At 48.5% G+C, this 14,480-nt stretch overlaps 1 pseudogene; it reads left to right on the top strand.

Moving 5' to 3' along the window:
• The first annotated feature begins 617 nt into the window (after window positions 1-617).
• On the top strand, window positions 618-14,181 carry LOC144500289 (deoxyribose-phosphate aldolase-like; annotated as a pseudogene).
• The last annotated feature ends 299 nt before the right edge of the window (window positions 14,182-14,480 follow it).

The following is a 14,480-nucleotide window of genomic DNA, read 5'->3' as shown; positions in this document are numbered from 1 at the left end:
CTGTATCTAACCCCGTGCTGTACCTGTCCTGGGAGTGTTTGATAGGGACAGTGTAGAGGGAGCTTTACTCTGTATCTAAGCCAGTGATACTACCCAGGGGATTTTGTTGATGTGGATATCGATGCAGACAGGGTAAATTTGGGCTTTTCCCAGCGATATCTCCAGTTAGCATGACGAATTCAGACACTGAACTAACATTGGAAATTTGCAAAACACAGAGCAGATGGAAACATGTGATGCACTTCAGCTCAGAGCAAAGCATCGCACCAGTCATCAGTTCCCTTTTTGGGTGGAAATCGAGGCACCTTCTGAAAAGAGAGAAAGATGGACTTCCTCTTTTCATTTGACCCTGACTCTGCGCGCATTCAAACTGACTTCAAAACAATAGCTACAAAAAAGGCAGAATGGATTTGCTGAGAATCCTATCTTTATGCGGAGCGCCCAACACATCACTCAGTATTTCACATTAGTATTGGCACCTGGAGCATTCAGGCTCAATTCCTGTAAAATACTTCCACACTCTTACACTGAGTGTTTGTGCAGTGTCAGTGTGTTCAGAGTGTGGGAGAACCTGCCACCCAGAGATCTAGGGCCACATTATAGACAGAAACGACATAATGTTCTTGTGTACCTATCGTACGCCAAGGTGAGATACTGGCTGTCTGCTTTGATGTTGTTTGTTCAGGGAGATATCTCGGTCAGGAGGTGAAATTCCTGCCCCACATCAACTCCAGCTACAGAATCTTCAACAAAGATGTGAATCTGCGTGAGAGTGTGTGTTGGAAAGATAACATGAAATCTAACCACACTGATATAATTTACACTGATTCAGACTGTAGGCCCCTTCCTCCTCTCCGTCTCTGAAACCTCCTTCAGCCTCTTTCTTGTCTTTGAATTTCCTTATCCTGAGCTCTGACACATACATCACTCCACCATGAACAGCCTTACCTACAACTGCCCAATCATCAACTCTGAAATCCCCTCGCTACTGACTCCGTGGAAATCCCCTCACTACTAACTCCGTACCTCTCCTTCTCCTTTAAGATCCTCCGAGGAACCAGCTTCTTCCACCAAGCATTTGGTCACCTGTTCAAATAACCCGTGACAACAATGATTAATATTCTGCCACAAAACCAGAGAATGCTGCTTTCGAGTCAAGGTGACCCTTCGTCAGAGCTGAAGGCAAAGAAAATCGGACAGGATTTATACTATGGAGGGTGGAGGGCTCTAATTGGACAAAGGGAATGTAAATGGTGCTGATAAAGGCTGAGAAAGGTGTTGAAAGTTCCTTCGCCTCCACCGCATCTGTTCTGATGAAGCCACTTTCCAAAATAGTCTACAGATATCTTTTCCTTTCCCCTAAATCATGATTTTCCACCCACTGTGGTTGACAGGGCTCTCAATCGCGTCCACCCCATTCCCCGGGCCACAGCTCTCACCCCCTCCCCTCCCTCCCAGAACTAGGATAGGGACCCCCTTGGCCTCACTTTTCACCCCACCAGCCTCGGCATTCAAAGGATCATCCTCTACCATTACCGCTTACTCCAGCATGATGCCACCACTCAACACATCTTCCCCTCACTCCCCCTGTCAGCATTCCGCAGGGACTGTTCTCTCTGGGACATCCTGGTCCACTCCCCCATCACACCCAACACCTCACCCCCTGCCCACAGCACCTTCCCATGAAATCGTAGAAGGTGCAACACCTGCCCCTTCACCTCCTCCCTGATCACCATCCCTGGTCCTAAACACCCCTTCCAGGTGAAGCAGTGCTTCACATGCACCTCCTTCAATCTGGTCTATTGTATTCGCTGCTCCCAGTGCGCTTTACTCTACATCACAGAGACCAAACGTAGACTGGGTGACCGCTTTGCTGAACACCTTCGGCAAGCAGGACCCAGACCTTCCTGTCGCTTGCCACTTCAACACCACCCTGCTCTCCTGTCCACATGTCCGTCCTGGGCCTTTTGCAAAATTCCAGTGAACCCCAACGCAAACTGGAGGAACAGCAGCTCATCTTCCGACTGGACACTTTACAGCCTTCCGGACTGAACATTGAGTTCAACAACTTCAGAGGCTGAGCTCTCTCCTCCACCTTCACCCCATTTCCATTTATTTAATTTCGTTTTGTTTCATCTCATTCATCCATTTTATCACTTTTTATTCTTATTTTGATTTTTTCACTTCTGAAATCTCACTCTCCATCTTGTCTCCAAACCCCACTCCCTCCCCAGGGCTAACTGCCACATTCCTCAGGTAGCCCACTGACAGTCTCTACTTCTGTTCTGCCATTCACACATTCTGATCTGCGAATGGACGCTTTTTGCACCTTTCTCAGCCTTTATCATCACCATTTACATCCCCTTTGACCAATTACAGCTCCCCTTCACCCTCACAGTATAAATCTCGTCTGATTTTCTTTGCATTCAGCTCTGACGAAGGGTCACGCAGACTCGAAACGTTGGCTCTATTCTCTCTCCACAGATGCTGTCAGACCGGCTGAGATTTTCCAGCATTTTCTGTTTTTGTTTCAGATTCCAGCATCCACGGGTATTTTGCCTTTATATTAATGTTCTGCCATTGGACGAACCATCTCTGAATAAAGCTATTGGATACTCAACCCAATCTTGCAGCATCCAAAGATGCTCCAATGAACGCAAGCCCCCTCCTTGCCCCCAGAGGCTCACGGGCAAAGATTGCTGGGTAATTACCCGGAGGTGCAAACGTCCCCTGGGCAATTGGCCTGCAATGGGGGACCATTTAAATCACAACTTTCCGATGGCTCCGACTGAATTACACCAATAATTACCCAGAAAAAATTACAAGAATTAAAACTACTTCTAGCTTCTAGGTAACTATTACACAGACCCACACTCACCACCACACCGACACCCCCCATGTTCCCAGGCTTTACTGACCACTCCACCCCTCCACAGATATCCCCCCTGCCTCAGAACTCCTCTCACCCACAAGAGAGGAGACAGGAATGTGGTTATTGTTGAGGATTCCTCATCGAACAGGATCTGACCAAACCCACATTTCACATTGCGAATGCTGAACACCTCGGGATGTCTGCTATCACCTGTCCCACTTGTCCTCACAGGGTGATGGGGTCTGAACAGCGCCTCTGACAGGAACTCCCCAATTGGACTTTAACCTGGTTGAGACTTAACCTGTTTAACCTGTTGGACTTTAACCTGGTGTTGTGAGACTTCTTACTGTCGGAACTCCCCAGCCCATGGGATTCCCATTTGCCAGGGGGACTCTCGAATGACAGAACTGTGTTTCATAATTCCTATAGACAAGACCCCGGAATGGGTTTCAGCAGTGGGTAGTTGTTGTAAATAATGATGGCACCGTCAGGATCTGTGTTGACGCAGTGCAGTTGAACCAAGCGCTGTTCAGAGCCCATCACCCTGTGAGGACAGTGGGACAGGTGATAGCAGACATCCCGAGGTGTTCAGCATTCGCAATGTGAAATGTGGGTTCGGGAAGATCCTGTTCGATGAGGAATCCTCAACAATAACCACATTCCTGTCTCTGATATGCAGATCTCATTTTCTTCATTTGCCCAATGGGATCCACCCTGGCAGTGAGGTTTTCCAGCGATGACTGGAGTCACTGGATCCAGGACAACCCTGTGAGATCATTGTCAATGGCATCCTGGTTTGCAAGAACATCAAACACGTCTTTGTCTCTCCGCGACAGAATCCGGAACATAATAAGAACATAAGAACTAGGAGCAGGAGTGGGCCATCTGGCCCCTCGAGCCTGCCCTGCCATTCAATAAGATCATGGCTGATCTTTTCGTAGACTCAGCTCCACTTACCCGCCCGCTCACCATAACCCTTAATTCCTTTACTGTTCAAAAATTTATCTATCCTTGCCTTAAAAACATTCAAAGAGCACTAGAGCAATATTTATAGGGGACTCTATAGTTAGGGGTGCAGATAGGCGTTTCTGTGGATGTGATAGAGACTCCAGGACGGTCTGTTGCCTCCCTGGTGCCAGAGTCCAGGATGTCTCTGAACGGGCAGAAAGCTTTCTGGAGGGAGAGGGTGAACAGCCAGAGGTCGTGGTACATATTGGTACTAATGACATAGGCAGGAAGAGTGATGAGGTCCTGCAGCAGCAGTTTAGGGAGTTAGGTAGAAAGTTAAAAAGCAGGACCTCTAGGGTTGTAATCTCAGGATTACTCCCTGTGCCCCGTGCCAGTGAGGCTAGGAATAGGAAGATAGTGCAGCTCAACACGTGGCTAAACAGCTGGTGTAGGAGGGAGGGTTTCAGATATCTGGACCATCGGGGTCTCTTCCAGGGCAGATGGGACCCGTAGAAGAAGGACGGGTTGCATCTAAACTGGAAGGACACAAATATTCTGGCCGGGAGGTTTGCTCGTGTCACACGGGAGGATTTAAACTAGTTTGGCAGGGGGTGGGACCCAAAGCAAAGGTGAATTAGCTGAAGGGGAACCAGAGAGTAGGGCCAGTAAGACTCAGAGAAACAGCAGGCAGGGTGGGATTGCTAATCAGAGAGGGTCTGGTGGACTGAAGTGCATTTGTTTCAATGCAAGAAGTGTAACAGGTAAGGCAGCTGAACTGAGAGCTTGGATTAGTACCAGGAACGATGATGTTGTTGCTATTACAGGGACTTGGTTAAGGGAAGGACAGGATTGGCAGCTTAACATTCCAGGATACAGATGTTTCAGGCGGGATGGAGGGGGATGTAAAAGGGGTGGGGGAGTTGCACTGCTGGTTAAGGAGAATATCACAGCTGTACTCTGGGAGGACACCTCGGAGGGCTCATACAGGGAGGCAATATGGGTAGAGCTCATGAATAGGAAAGGTGTAGTCACAATGTTGGGGGTTTACTATAGGCCACACAACTGCCAGCGGGAGACTGAGGAACAGATATGTAGGCAGATTTTGGCAAGGTGTAAAAGTAACAGGGTTGTTGTGGTGGGAGATTTTAACTTCCCCTATATTGACTGGGACTCACTTAGTGCTAGGGGCATGGATGGGGCAGAGTTTGTAAGGAGCATCCAGGAGGGCTTCCTGAAACAGTATGTAGATAGTCCAACTAGGGAAGGGGCCATACTGGACCTGGTATTGGGGAATGAGCCCGGCCAAGTGGTTGATGTTCCAGTAGGGGAGCAGTTTGGGAACAGTGACCACAATTCAGTAAGTTTTAAGGTACTGATGGATAAAGAGAAATGTAGTCCTCAAGTTAAGGTGCTAAATTGGGGGAAGGCTAATTACAACAATATTAGGCAGGAACTGAAAAATGTAGATTGGGGGCAGATATTTGAGGGCAAATCAACATCTGGCATTTGGGAGGCTTTCAAGTGTAAGTTGTTAGGGATTCAGGACCGGCACATTCCTGTAAGGATGAAGGATAAGTTTTGGGAACCTTGGATAACAAGAGAAATTGTGAGCCTAGTCAAAGAGAAAAAGGAAGCATTTGTCAAGGCTAGGAGGCTGGGAACACACAAAGCAAGTGTGGAATACAAGGAAAGCAGAAAGAAACTTAAGCAAGGAGTAAGGAGGGCTAAAAGAGGTCATAAAAAAACATTTGCCAGCAGGATTAAGGAAAATCCCAAGGCTTTTTACACATATATAAAGAGCAAGAGGGTAGCCAGGGAGAGGGTTGGCCCACTTAAGGACAGGGGAGGGAATCTATGTGTGGAGCCAGAGGAAATGAGTGAGGTATTAAATGAGTACTTTGCGTCAGTATTCACCAAAGAGAAGGACTTGGTGGATGATGAGTCTGGGAAAGGGTGTGTAGATAGTTTGAGTCATGTTGAGATCAAAAAGGAGGAGGTATTGGGGTTCTTGAGAAACATTAAGGTAAACAAGTCCCCAGGGCCTGATGGGATATACCCCAGAATACTGAGAGAGGCAAGGGAGGAAATTGCTGGGGCCTTGAGAGAAATCTTTGTATCCTCACTGGCTACAGGGGAGGTCCCAGAGGATTGGAGAATACCCACTGTTGTTCCTTTGTTTAAGAAGGATAGCAAGAATAATCCAGGTAATTACAGGCCGGTGAGCCTTACATCAGTGGTAGGGAAATTATTGGAGAGGATTCTTCGAGACAGGATTTATTCCCACTTGGAAATAAGTGGACGTATTAGTGAAAGGCAACATGAAGGGGAGATCGCGTCTCACGAACTTGATTGAGTTTTTCGAGGAAGTGACGAAGATGATTGATGAGGGTAGGGCAGAGGATATTGTCTACATGGACTTCAGTAAGGCCTTTGACAAGGTCCCTCATGGCAGACTGGTGCAGAAAGTGAAGTCGCATGGGATCAGAGGTGAGCTGGCAAGGTGGATATAAAGAAGGCAGAGGGTAGCAGTGGAAGGGTGCGTTTCTGAATGGAGGGCTGTGACAAGTGGTGTTCCTCAGGGATCAGTGCTGGGACCTTTGCTGTTTGTAATATATATAAATGATTTGGAGGAAAATGTAACTGGATTGATTAGTAAGTTTGCAGACGGCACAAAGGTTGGTGGATTTGCGGATAGCGATGAGGACCATCAGAGGATACAGCAGGATATAGATCAGTTGGAAACTTGGGCGGAGAGGTGGCAGATGGAGTTTAATCCGGACAAATGTGAGGTAATACATTTTGGAAGGTCTAATACAGATAGGAAATATACAGTAAATGGCAGAACCTTTCAGAGTATTGATAGGCAAAGGGATCTAGATGTACAGGTACACAGGTCACTGAAAGTAGCAATGCAGGTGGAGAAGGTAGTCAAGAAGGCATACGGCATCCTTGCCTTCATTGGCCGGGGCATTGAGTTTAAAAATTGGCAAGTCATGTTGCAGCTTTATTACAACCCTCATTACAGGAAGGATGTGGAAAAGATTGAAAGGGTGCAGAGGAGATTTACAAGGATGTTGCCTGGATTGAGTGGCACGTCTTATGAGGATAGGCTGAGGGAGTTCGGTCTTTTCTCCTTGGAGAGACGTAGGATGAGAGGAGACCTAAAAGAGGTATATAAGATGTTGAAAGACATAGATCGGGTGGACTCTCAGAGGCTTTTTCCCAGGGTGGAAATGGCTGCTACGAGAGGACACAGGTTTAAGGTGCTGGGGGGTAGGTACAGGGGAAATGTTTGGGGAAAGTTTTTCACACAGAGGGTGGTGGGCGAGTGGAATCGGCTGCCGTCAGTGGTGGTGGAGGCAAACTCAATAGGGTCTTTTAAGAGACTCCTGGATGAGTACATGGGACTTAATAGGATGGAGGGTTATAGGTAGGCCTAAAAGGTAGGGATATGTTCGGCACAACTTGTGGGGCCGAAGGGCCTGTTTTGTGCTGTAGTTTTCTATGTTTCTATGTTTATAGAATCTTAGTTAGGCTGCGCTTGGAATATAGTGTTCAATTCTGGTCGCCACACTACCAGAAGGATGTGGAGGCTTTGGAGAGGGTACAGAAAAGATTTACCGTACGTTGCCTGGTATGGAGGGCATTAGCTATGAGGAGAGATTGGAGAAACTTGGTTTGTTCTCACTGGAGCGACGGAGGTTGAGGGGAGACCTGATAGAAGTCTAGAAGATTAAGAGAGGCATGGACAGAGCGGATCGTCAGAAGCTTTTTCCCAGGGTGGAAGAGTCAATTATGAGGGGGCATCGGTTTAAGGTGTGAGGGGCAAGGTTTAAAGGAGATGTACGAGGCAGATTTTTTACACAGAGGGTGGTGGGTGCCTGGAACTCATTGCCGGGGGAGGTAGTGGAAGCGGATACGGTCGTGACTTTTAAGGGGCGTCTTGACAAATACATGAATAGGATGGGAATAGAGGGATATGGTCCCCGGAAGGGTAGGGGGTTTTAGTTAAGTTGGGCAGCGTGGTCGGTGCAGGCTTGGAGGGCCAAAGGGTCTGTTCCTGTGCTGTAATTTTCTTTGTTCTTTGTTCTTTGAGGTAGTCTCAACTGCTTCACTGAGCAGGGAGTTCCACAGATTCACAACCCTTTGTGTGAAGATGTTCCTCCTCAACTCAGTCCTGAATCTGCTCCCCCTTATTTTGCTCCCTTGTTCTAGTTTCACCCGCCTGTGGAAACAACTTCCCTGCTTCTATCTTATCTGGTCCGTTCATAATCTTAAGTGTTTCTATGAGATCTCCCCTCATTCTTCTGAATTCCAATGAGTATAGCCCCAGTCTACTCAGTCTCTCGTCATAAGCCAACCCTCTCAACTCTGGAATCAACCTAGTGAATCTCCTCTGCATCCCCTCCAGTGCCAGTATATCCTTTCTCAAGTAAGGAGATCAAAACTGTACACAGTACTCCAGGTGTGACCTCACCAGCACCTTATACAGCTGCAACATAACCTCGCTGTTTTTAAACTCCATCCCTCTCGCAATGAAGGACAAAATTCCATTTGCCTTCTTAATTACCCGCTGCACCTGCAAACCAACGTTTTGTGATTCCTGCACAAGGACACCCAGGTCCCTCTGCACAGCAGGATGCTGCAATTTTTTACCATTTAAATAATAGTCCATTTTGCTGTTATTCCTACCTAAATGGATGACCTCACATTTACCAACATTGTACTCCATCTGCCAGATCCTTGCCCACTCTCTTAGACTATCTATGCAGTTTACCCTTTGCAGACTTTCAGCATCCTCTACACACTTTGCTCTGCCACCCATCTTAGTGTCATCTGCGAATTTTGACACACTACACTTGGTCCCCAACTCCAAATCATTGATGTAAATCGTAAACAATTGTGGTCCCAACACTGATCCCTGAGGCACACCACTAGTCACTGATCGCCAACCAGAGAAACACCCATTTACCCCCACTCTTTGCTTTCTGTTAGTTAACCAATCCTCTATCCATGCTAATACATTACCCATAACACTGTGCACCTTTATCTTATGTAGCAGTCTTTGGTGCGGCACCTTGTCAAATGCCTTCTGGAAATCCAGATACACCACATCCACAGGTTCCCCATTGTCCGCTGCACATGTAATGTTCTCAAAGAATTCCACCAAATTAGTCAAACATGACCTTCCCTTCATGAACCCATGCTGCGTCTTTCCAATGGGACTATTTATATCCAGATGTCTCGCTATTTCTTCCTTGAAGATAGATTCAAGCATTTTCCCTGCTACAGAAGTTAAGCTAACCGGCCTATAGTTACCTGCCTTTTGTCTATCTCCTTTTTTAAACAGTGGCGTCACATTTGCTGTTTTCCAATCTGCCGGAACCACCCCAGAGTCCAGCGAATTTTGGTAAATTAGCACGAGTGCATTTGCTATTTCTCCCACCATCTCTTTTAGTCCCTGGGATGCATTCCATCAGGACCAGCATCCAATTCAATGTTAACCCCGTGAAAGGCAGATCCAGGGTCAGCCAGGCTCCTTACGAGGGTCATTTACTCACGGCAATGGGGTGAAGCTCGATCCAGACACGACAAGGGGATGTGGCAGATGGCCATTCCCATGGACAAACACTCTTTACTGCACTTTCTTGGGATGACCAATGATCTTTCTAAATTTATCCTATGTTGGAGTGAGGTCACGGAACCTCTTCATTAACTTCTCCAGCAGAGTTCGGATGGTGTTTGCTGGAACATCTCACAGCGATCTTCAACAGACTCAGACACACACTCACAGCCCCAACAGCGCCACAATACTTTGCCATTCGAGCACCCGTATTCATATCAGCTGAGCCCTCCCAGCACAGACTTGGCGCAGTCTGTGCCGAGAGCAGCAGACCTTTGCTTCAAGGGAGCTCACCGACACTGAGATTCCTTATCCACAGATCGAAAAGGAACTCTGCTCCCGTCTTCACCTGACAGAAATGTCATTGCGTCATTTATTGTCATCCTGCAAATGTTGACATCATCATCAGCCACTTAGAACCATCTTAAAGAAGCTTCTCCGCACTGAATCTGCACGGCTGAAATTCATGATCCTAAAGCTACAACATTACAACCTTCCCGATTTGATTTGATTTATTGTTGTCACATATATTAACATACAGTGAAAAGTATTGTTTCTTGCGTGCTATACAGACAAAGCATACCGTTCATAGAGAAGGAAAGGAGAGGGTGCAGAATGTAGTGTTACAGTCATAGCTAGGGTGTAGAGAAAGATCAACTTAATGCAAGGTAAGACCATTCAAAAGTCTGACAGCAGCAGAGCCTAAGGATCACCAAATCTGTAAGAGATTGTAATAGTGCATTGTTAGAGAGTTTAAAAGAGTTAGGATCAAGTTTTCGAAGCATAGAACGAGAGTAAAAGATAGAATTGGAGGATATGCTGGGCACAGCTCGCAAGAAGTCGCCTCGCTCTGGCGCCATCTTGGATCTTCAGCGTCATCGATAAACGTGGTCAGGAGCTGTACTCGGCTGTACTCGGCTCCAGAGCCTCCTTACCCCCTACTGACCAGGCAGATCATGAGGAAGACACAGACGTTATGCCAATCGAGGTGCTGTCCTCTCATCAAATTGAGGAACTCAAACAGGCTTTACAGGTGGACATCTCATGTAGGCAGCTGCACGACATCATGATGAGGGGCTGGCCAGAATCCTCAGGGGAGTTTCCCCGCGAGCTCTCCACATTCTTCCCCAACAGGGCTGAGCTGACTGTCCAGGGCGGACTGACACTGTGCGGCCAGTGATTGGTCATTCCCACTCTCTGCAGAGGTACCACTCGCAGTGACGCCACCAAGGGCACCGTGGGTTGGAAGCCCCAGAGACAGGGCCAGGGAATCTCTGTCCTGACCCTCCATGTACGCAGACAGGGAAAGGGGAGCCGTGCACCGTGCAACTAGGTGACATGGGGATTTTCACAGTAACTTCATTGCAGTGTTAGTGTAAGCCTACTTGTGACACGAATGGATAAATTGAAACAACGCACTCACACCGCATCAAGCAAAGGAACCGTTGTATTTACAGCGGGTCCCAGAGCTGCCAGGGCCACTCACAGCAGCAGACTTCATCGTGTGGAACAATAACAACACTTAGCCTTCGCTGATTCATATCCCAGGTGGTTTGAACTCGACTACCAGCTAAACACGAGGGGCTGGACGCTCTGACCTCGCCCAGAGCTCGCATTCTCCAGTCCCGTTGCAGTGAATGAAGTTTTGGCTGAGCACCAAATTCTCCATTCTCGCTGGCAGCGATGGTGGGACGCGAACGGCTGGAGAATTCTGGCCAATGAGTAAAACAGTCATCATCGAGTTTAAGAGACACTCCAGCACACACGGTATCCCGCAGAGACTCACGACAGACAACGCTCGACAATTCATTGCCACTGAATTTTGCAACTCTGCACACACGTGGGAACTTGCAGCATTTCACCAGCAGCCCCCTAAATCCCAGTCAACTGGCCTGACGGAGCGGGCAGCTCACTCAGCCGAGTATCTTCTCGAGAAATGTTCCCGGGATCGCGGGACTCCGATGCTGCCCTCCTCAGCCTGTGGTCAGCCTCCATCCTGAGGTCTGACACAGGATTATCAGGACAGGGCCTGCCCCCGACAACACAGCGACCCTATTCCAGACATACCAGGACCACGATCCCTATTGGCAAAGTCCTGCTGCAGCCCAAACCTGAAAGCAATGTGAATGCTGCCCTCCAGTAATGCAGATTGAGAAACAGAATCACACTCTGATTGAGATTCCCACAGCCTTCTGACACCAGGTCAAGCGGTCAGCACTCAGACCGCGTGAGGCCGTGAGGAGTTGGCAGTGGTACACGGTAATGCCCCACAACCGAACGGTTACATGGTCGCCTCAGCTGGTGCTCACTATGTGGACAGTCACCATCACCATCAGCAGTGAGCGACACCAGCACCAACACACAGCACAACAACAGCAACATTTCAACAGCATTTGGATAAGTGCATGGATGGAAAGGATGAGAGGGATACGGGCCAAACATGGGCAATTGGGACTAGCTGGGAGGGCAGCATGGACTGGTTGGGCTGAAGGGCCTGTTTCCATGCTGTATTGCTCTATGACTCTATAACAATTCAGTCATCCAGCCAATGGCACCAGTCCCCTGCACCAGCCGACACACAGACTCCGACAGAGTCTCATGCACTGAACCCTGGACCTGACAAACACATAGATGAAATGTCCCGTGTTGCTACCTGTGAGGGCATTGGTCACAGAAAGACTACACCACCAACCGGTGTAATCACACACTCAGGGTAATCGCACACTCAGGGTAATCACACACTCAGGGTAATCGCACACTCAGGGTAATCACACACTCAGGGTAATCACACACTCAGGGTAATCACACACTCAGGGTAATCGCACACTCAGGGTAATCACACACTCAGGGTAATCACACACTCAGGGTAATCACACACTCAGGGTAATCGCACACTCAGGGTAATCGCACACTCAGGGTAATCGCACACTCAGGGTAATCACACACTCAGGGTAATCGCACACTCAGGGTAATCGCACACTCAGGGTAATCACACACTCAGGGTAATCGCACACTCAGGGTAATCGCACACTCAGGGTAATCGCACACTCAGGGTAATCACACACTCAGGGTAATCGCACACTCAGGGTAATCGCACACTCAGGGTAATCACACACTCAGGGTAATCGCACACTCAGGGTAATCACACACTCAGGGTAATCGCACACTCAGGGTAATCACACACTCAGGGTAATCGCACACTCAGGGTAATCACACACTCAGGGTAATCGCACACTCAGGGTAATCGCACACTCAGGGTAATCACACACTCAGGGTAATCGCACACTCAGGGTAATCGCACACTCAGGGTAATCGCACACCCAGGGAGCCAGAGCAGGTCAAACACAAATTTCTCCTGGAAGTCCCATGGGTGCCAATTGTTCCTGGACCCGGCGCCATGGATTCCCGGGGGATGTGGAGGGAGCAAGGAGTGAACCGCAGCCTCCAGCTATGTCCCGTTTCCCCTCTGCCACTGCCAGGCTGCAGATGGGAGGGGTGGGTGGGGGAGTTTGGGGCCCTCAAGGGTCCTGGGGGTTGGGGAGGGGGATTGTGGCTGTCGCTGGATTTTGGTAGGATATCCAAAGATTGGGTGAACCAATCTGCTGCTTGGTGCACATCAATTGGACACGAGGCTCGAAGCTTCAGTAAAAGAAGGCTTTTATTAACTAACAATGAAGCTATCAGAACTTTAACACACTATCTCAGACTGAAGGGGTCCCGTCCGAGCAGGGACTCTTATACCTCTCCCAGGAGGTGGAGCCCGACTGGGATGTGCCACAACAGTAACAAACACAGGCGTAACAATCCCACCCTAACCCAACAGCAACATTAGTACAATCCCACAGTAACCTATATACATTCCTGTAGTACTGGCCAGCCCTGGCTCAGTACTATCCAGTGGGAACCAACGATGGTTCACCACACTGCTGCAGTGAGATTTGCCAGATAAGCACAGACAAGTGAGCGGTGAGCGCTGAGCGCTGAGCGGTGAGCTACCTGGCAGCGGAATACTGGCAGCTGGATCGCCTCACTGCAATATCCGGCGATGACAAACCTTCTCATGTCCAGACACTCTGCTGCAAAGTCACGCAAAGATCTGCTGCAGAGCCTGAACATGGACACCAAAGATACTGCGGCTGAGGGACTTTATCCATCATGGGGTCTGAGGCAGCACAAACACTGAGGAATGTACAGTACAACATTCCTGCTACCTCGGTGGCAACTGCTTTTCCCGCTGGACAGACACCACTGATGATGCGCTTGTAGGAGGTAAAATTGGGTTTTGGAGGAAGTGTAAGAGAAATGGAGATTGTAATTAACGGAATCTTGGTGCTGAAATCAACAATGACAAAGTATGTAGAGAAACTCACATGAAGACCATACTCGGAGCAGGAGAAGTGGAATCATTGACTCGAGTCCAGTTGCCATGATGGCGGGTTCTGATCTCATTAAAACCTTCCAGGACAGGAAGGGGTGAATGCAGCATTCCCTGTTGCCCTAGTGATGATGCAGGGTGTCAGGTTATTATTGTGAGGTTGGTTACAGGATAAAGTTTAAGCTGGCAGGTGGTACCCACAGTGTGAAAGATGCATTGACCCGGTGTCATTGATCACTAGGCAACAGCTGGCAGAGGGGCAGAGTTGTTCTGACTGGGTGCTAGCACCTATCTTTCTGCCATTGAAAGACAGATCATGTGACAGGAAGCAGAGGGGCAGCTCATGAATTGGCGATGGTTTAAATGGAGTAACTACCTGCCCAAAAAACAGTCTGAATTTTCATTCCCTGCATCCTTTCTCCATCTCTGTGCGGGAGTTTTGAAAATGAGTTTGTGAGTTGTACCTCATAGAATCCCTATAGTGCAGAAGGAGGCCATTCAGCCCATCGATCCTGCACCAACCACAATCCCACCCTGGCCCTATCCCCATAACCCCCATGCATTTACCCTAGCCAGTCCCCCTGACACGAAGAAACAATTTATCGTGGCCAATCCACCTTAGCTGCACATCTTTGGACTGTGGGAGGAAACCGGAGCACCCG

This window comes from Mustelus asterias, chromosome 11 (assembly GCF_964213995.1).
Source record: "Mustelus asterias chromosome 11, sMusAst1.hap1.1, whole genome shotgun sequence".
In the NCBI taxonomy this organism is placed as follows: Eukaryota; Metazoa; Chordata; class Chondrichthyes; order Carcharhiniformes; family Triakidae; genus Mustelus; species Mustelus asterias.
The sequence above is the reverse complement of the archived record's forward strand: the minus strand, read 5'-3'. Positions and strand labels throughout refer to the sequence as shown.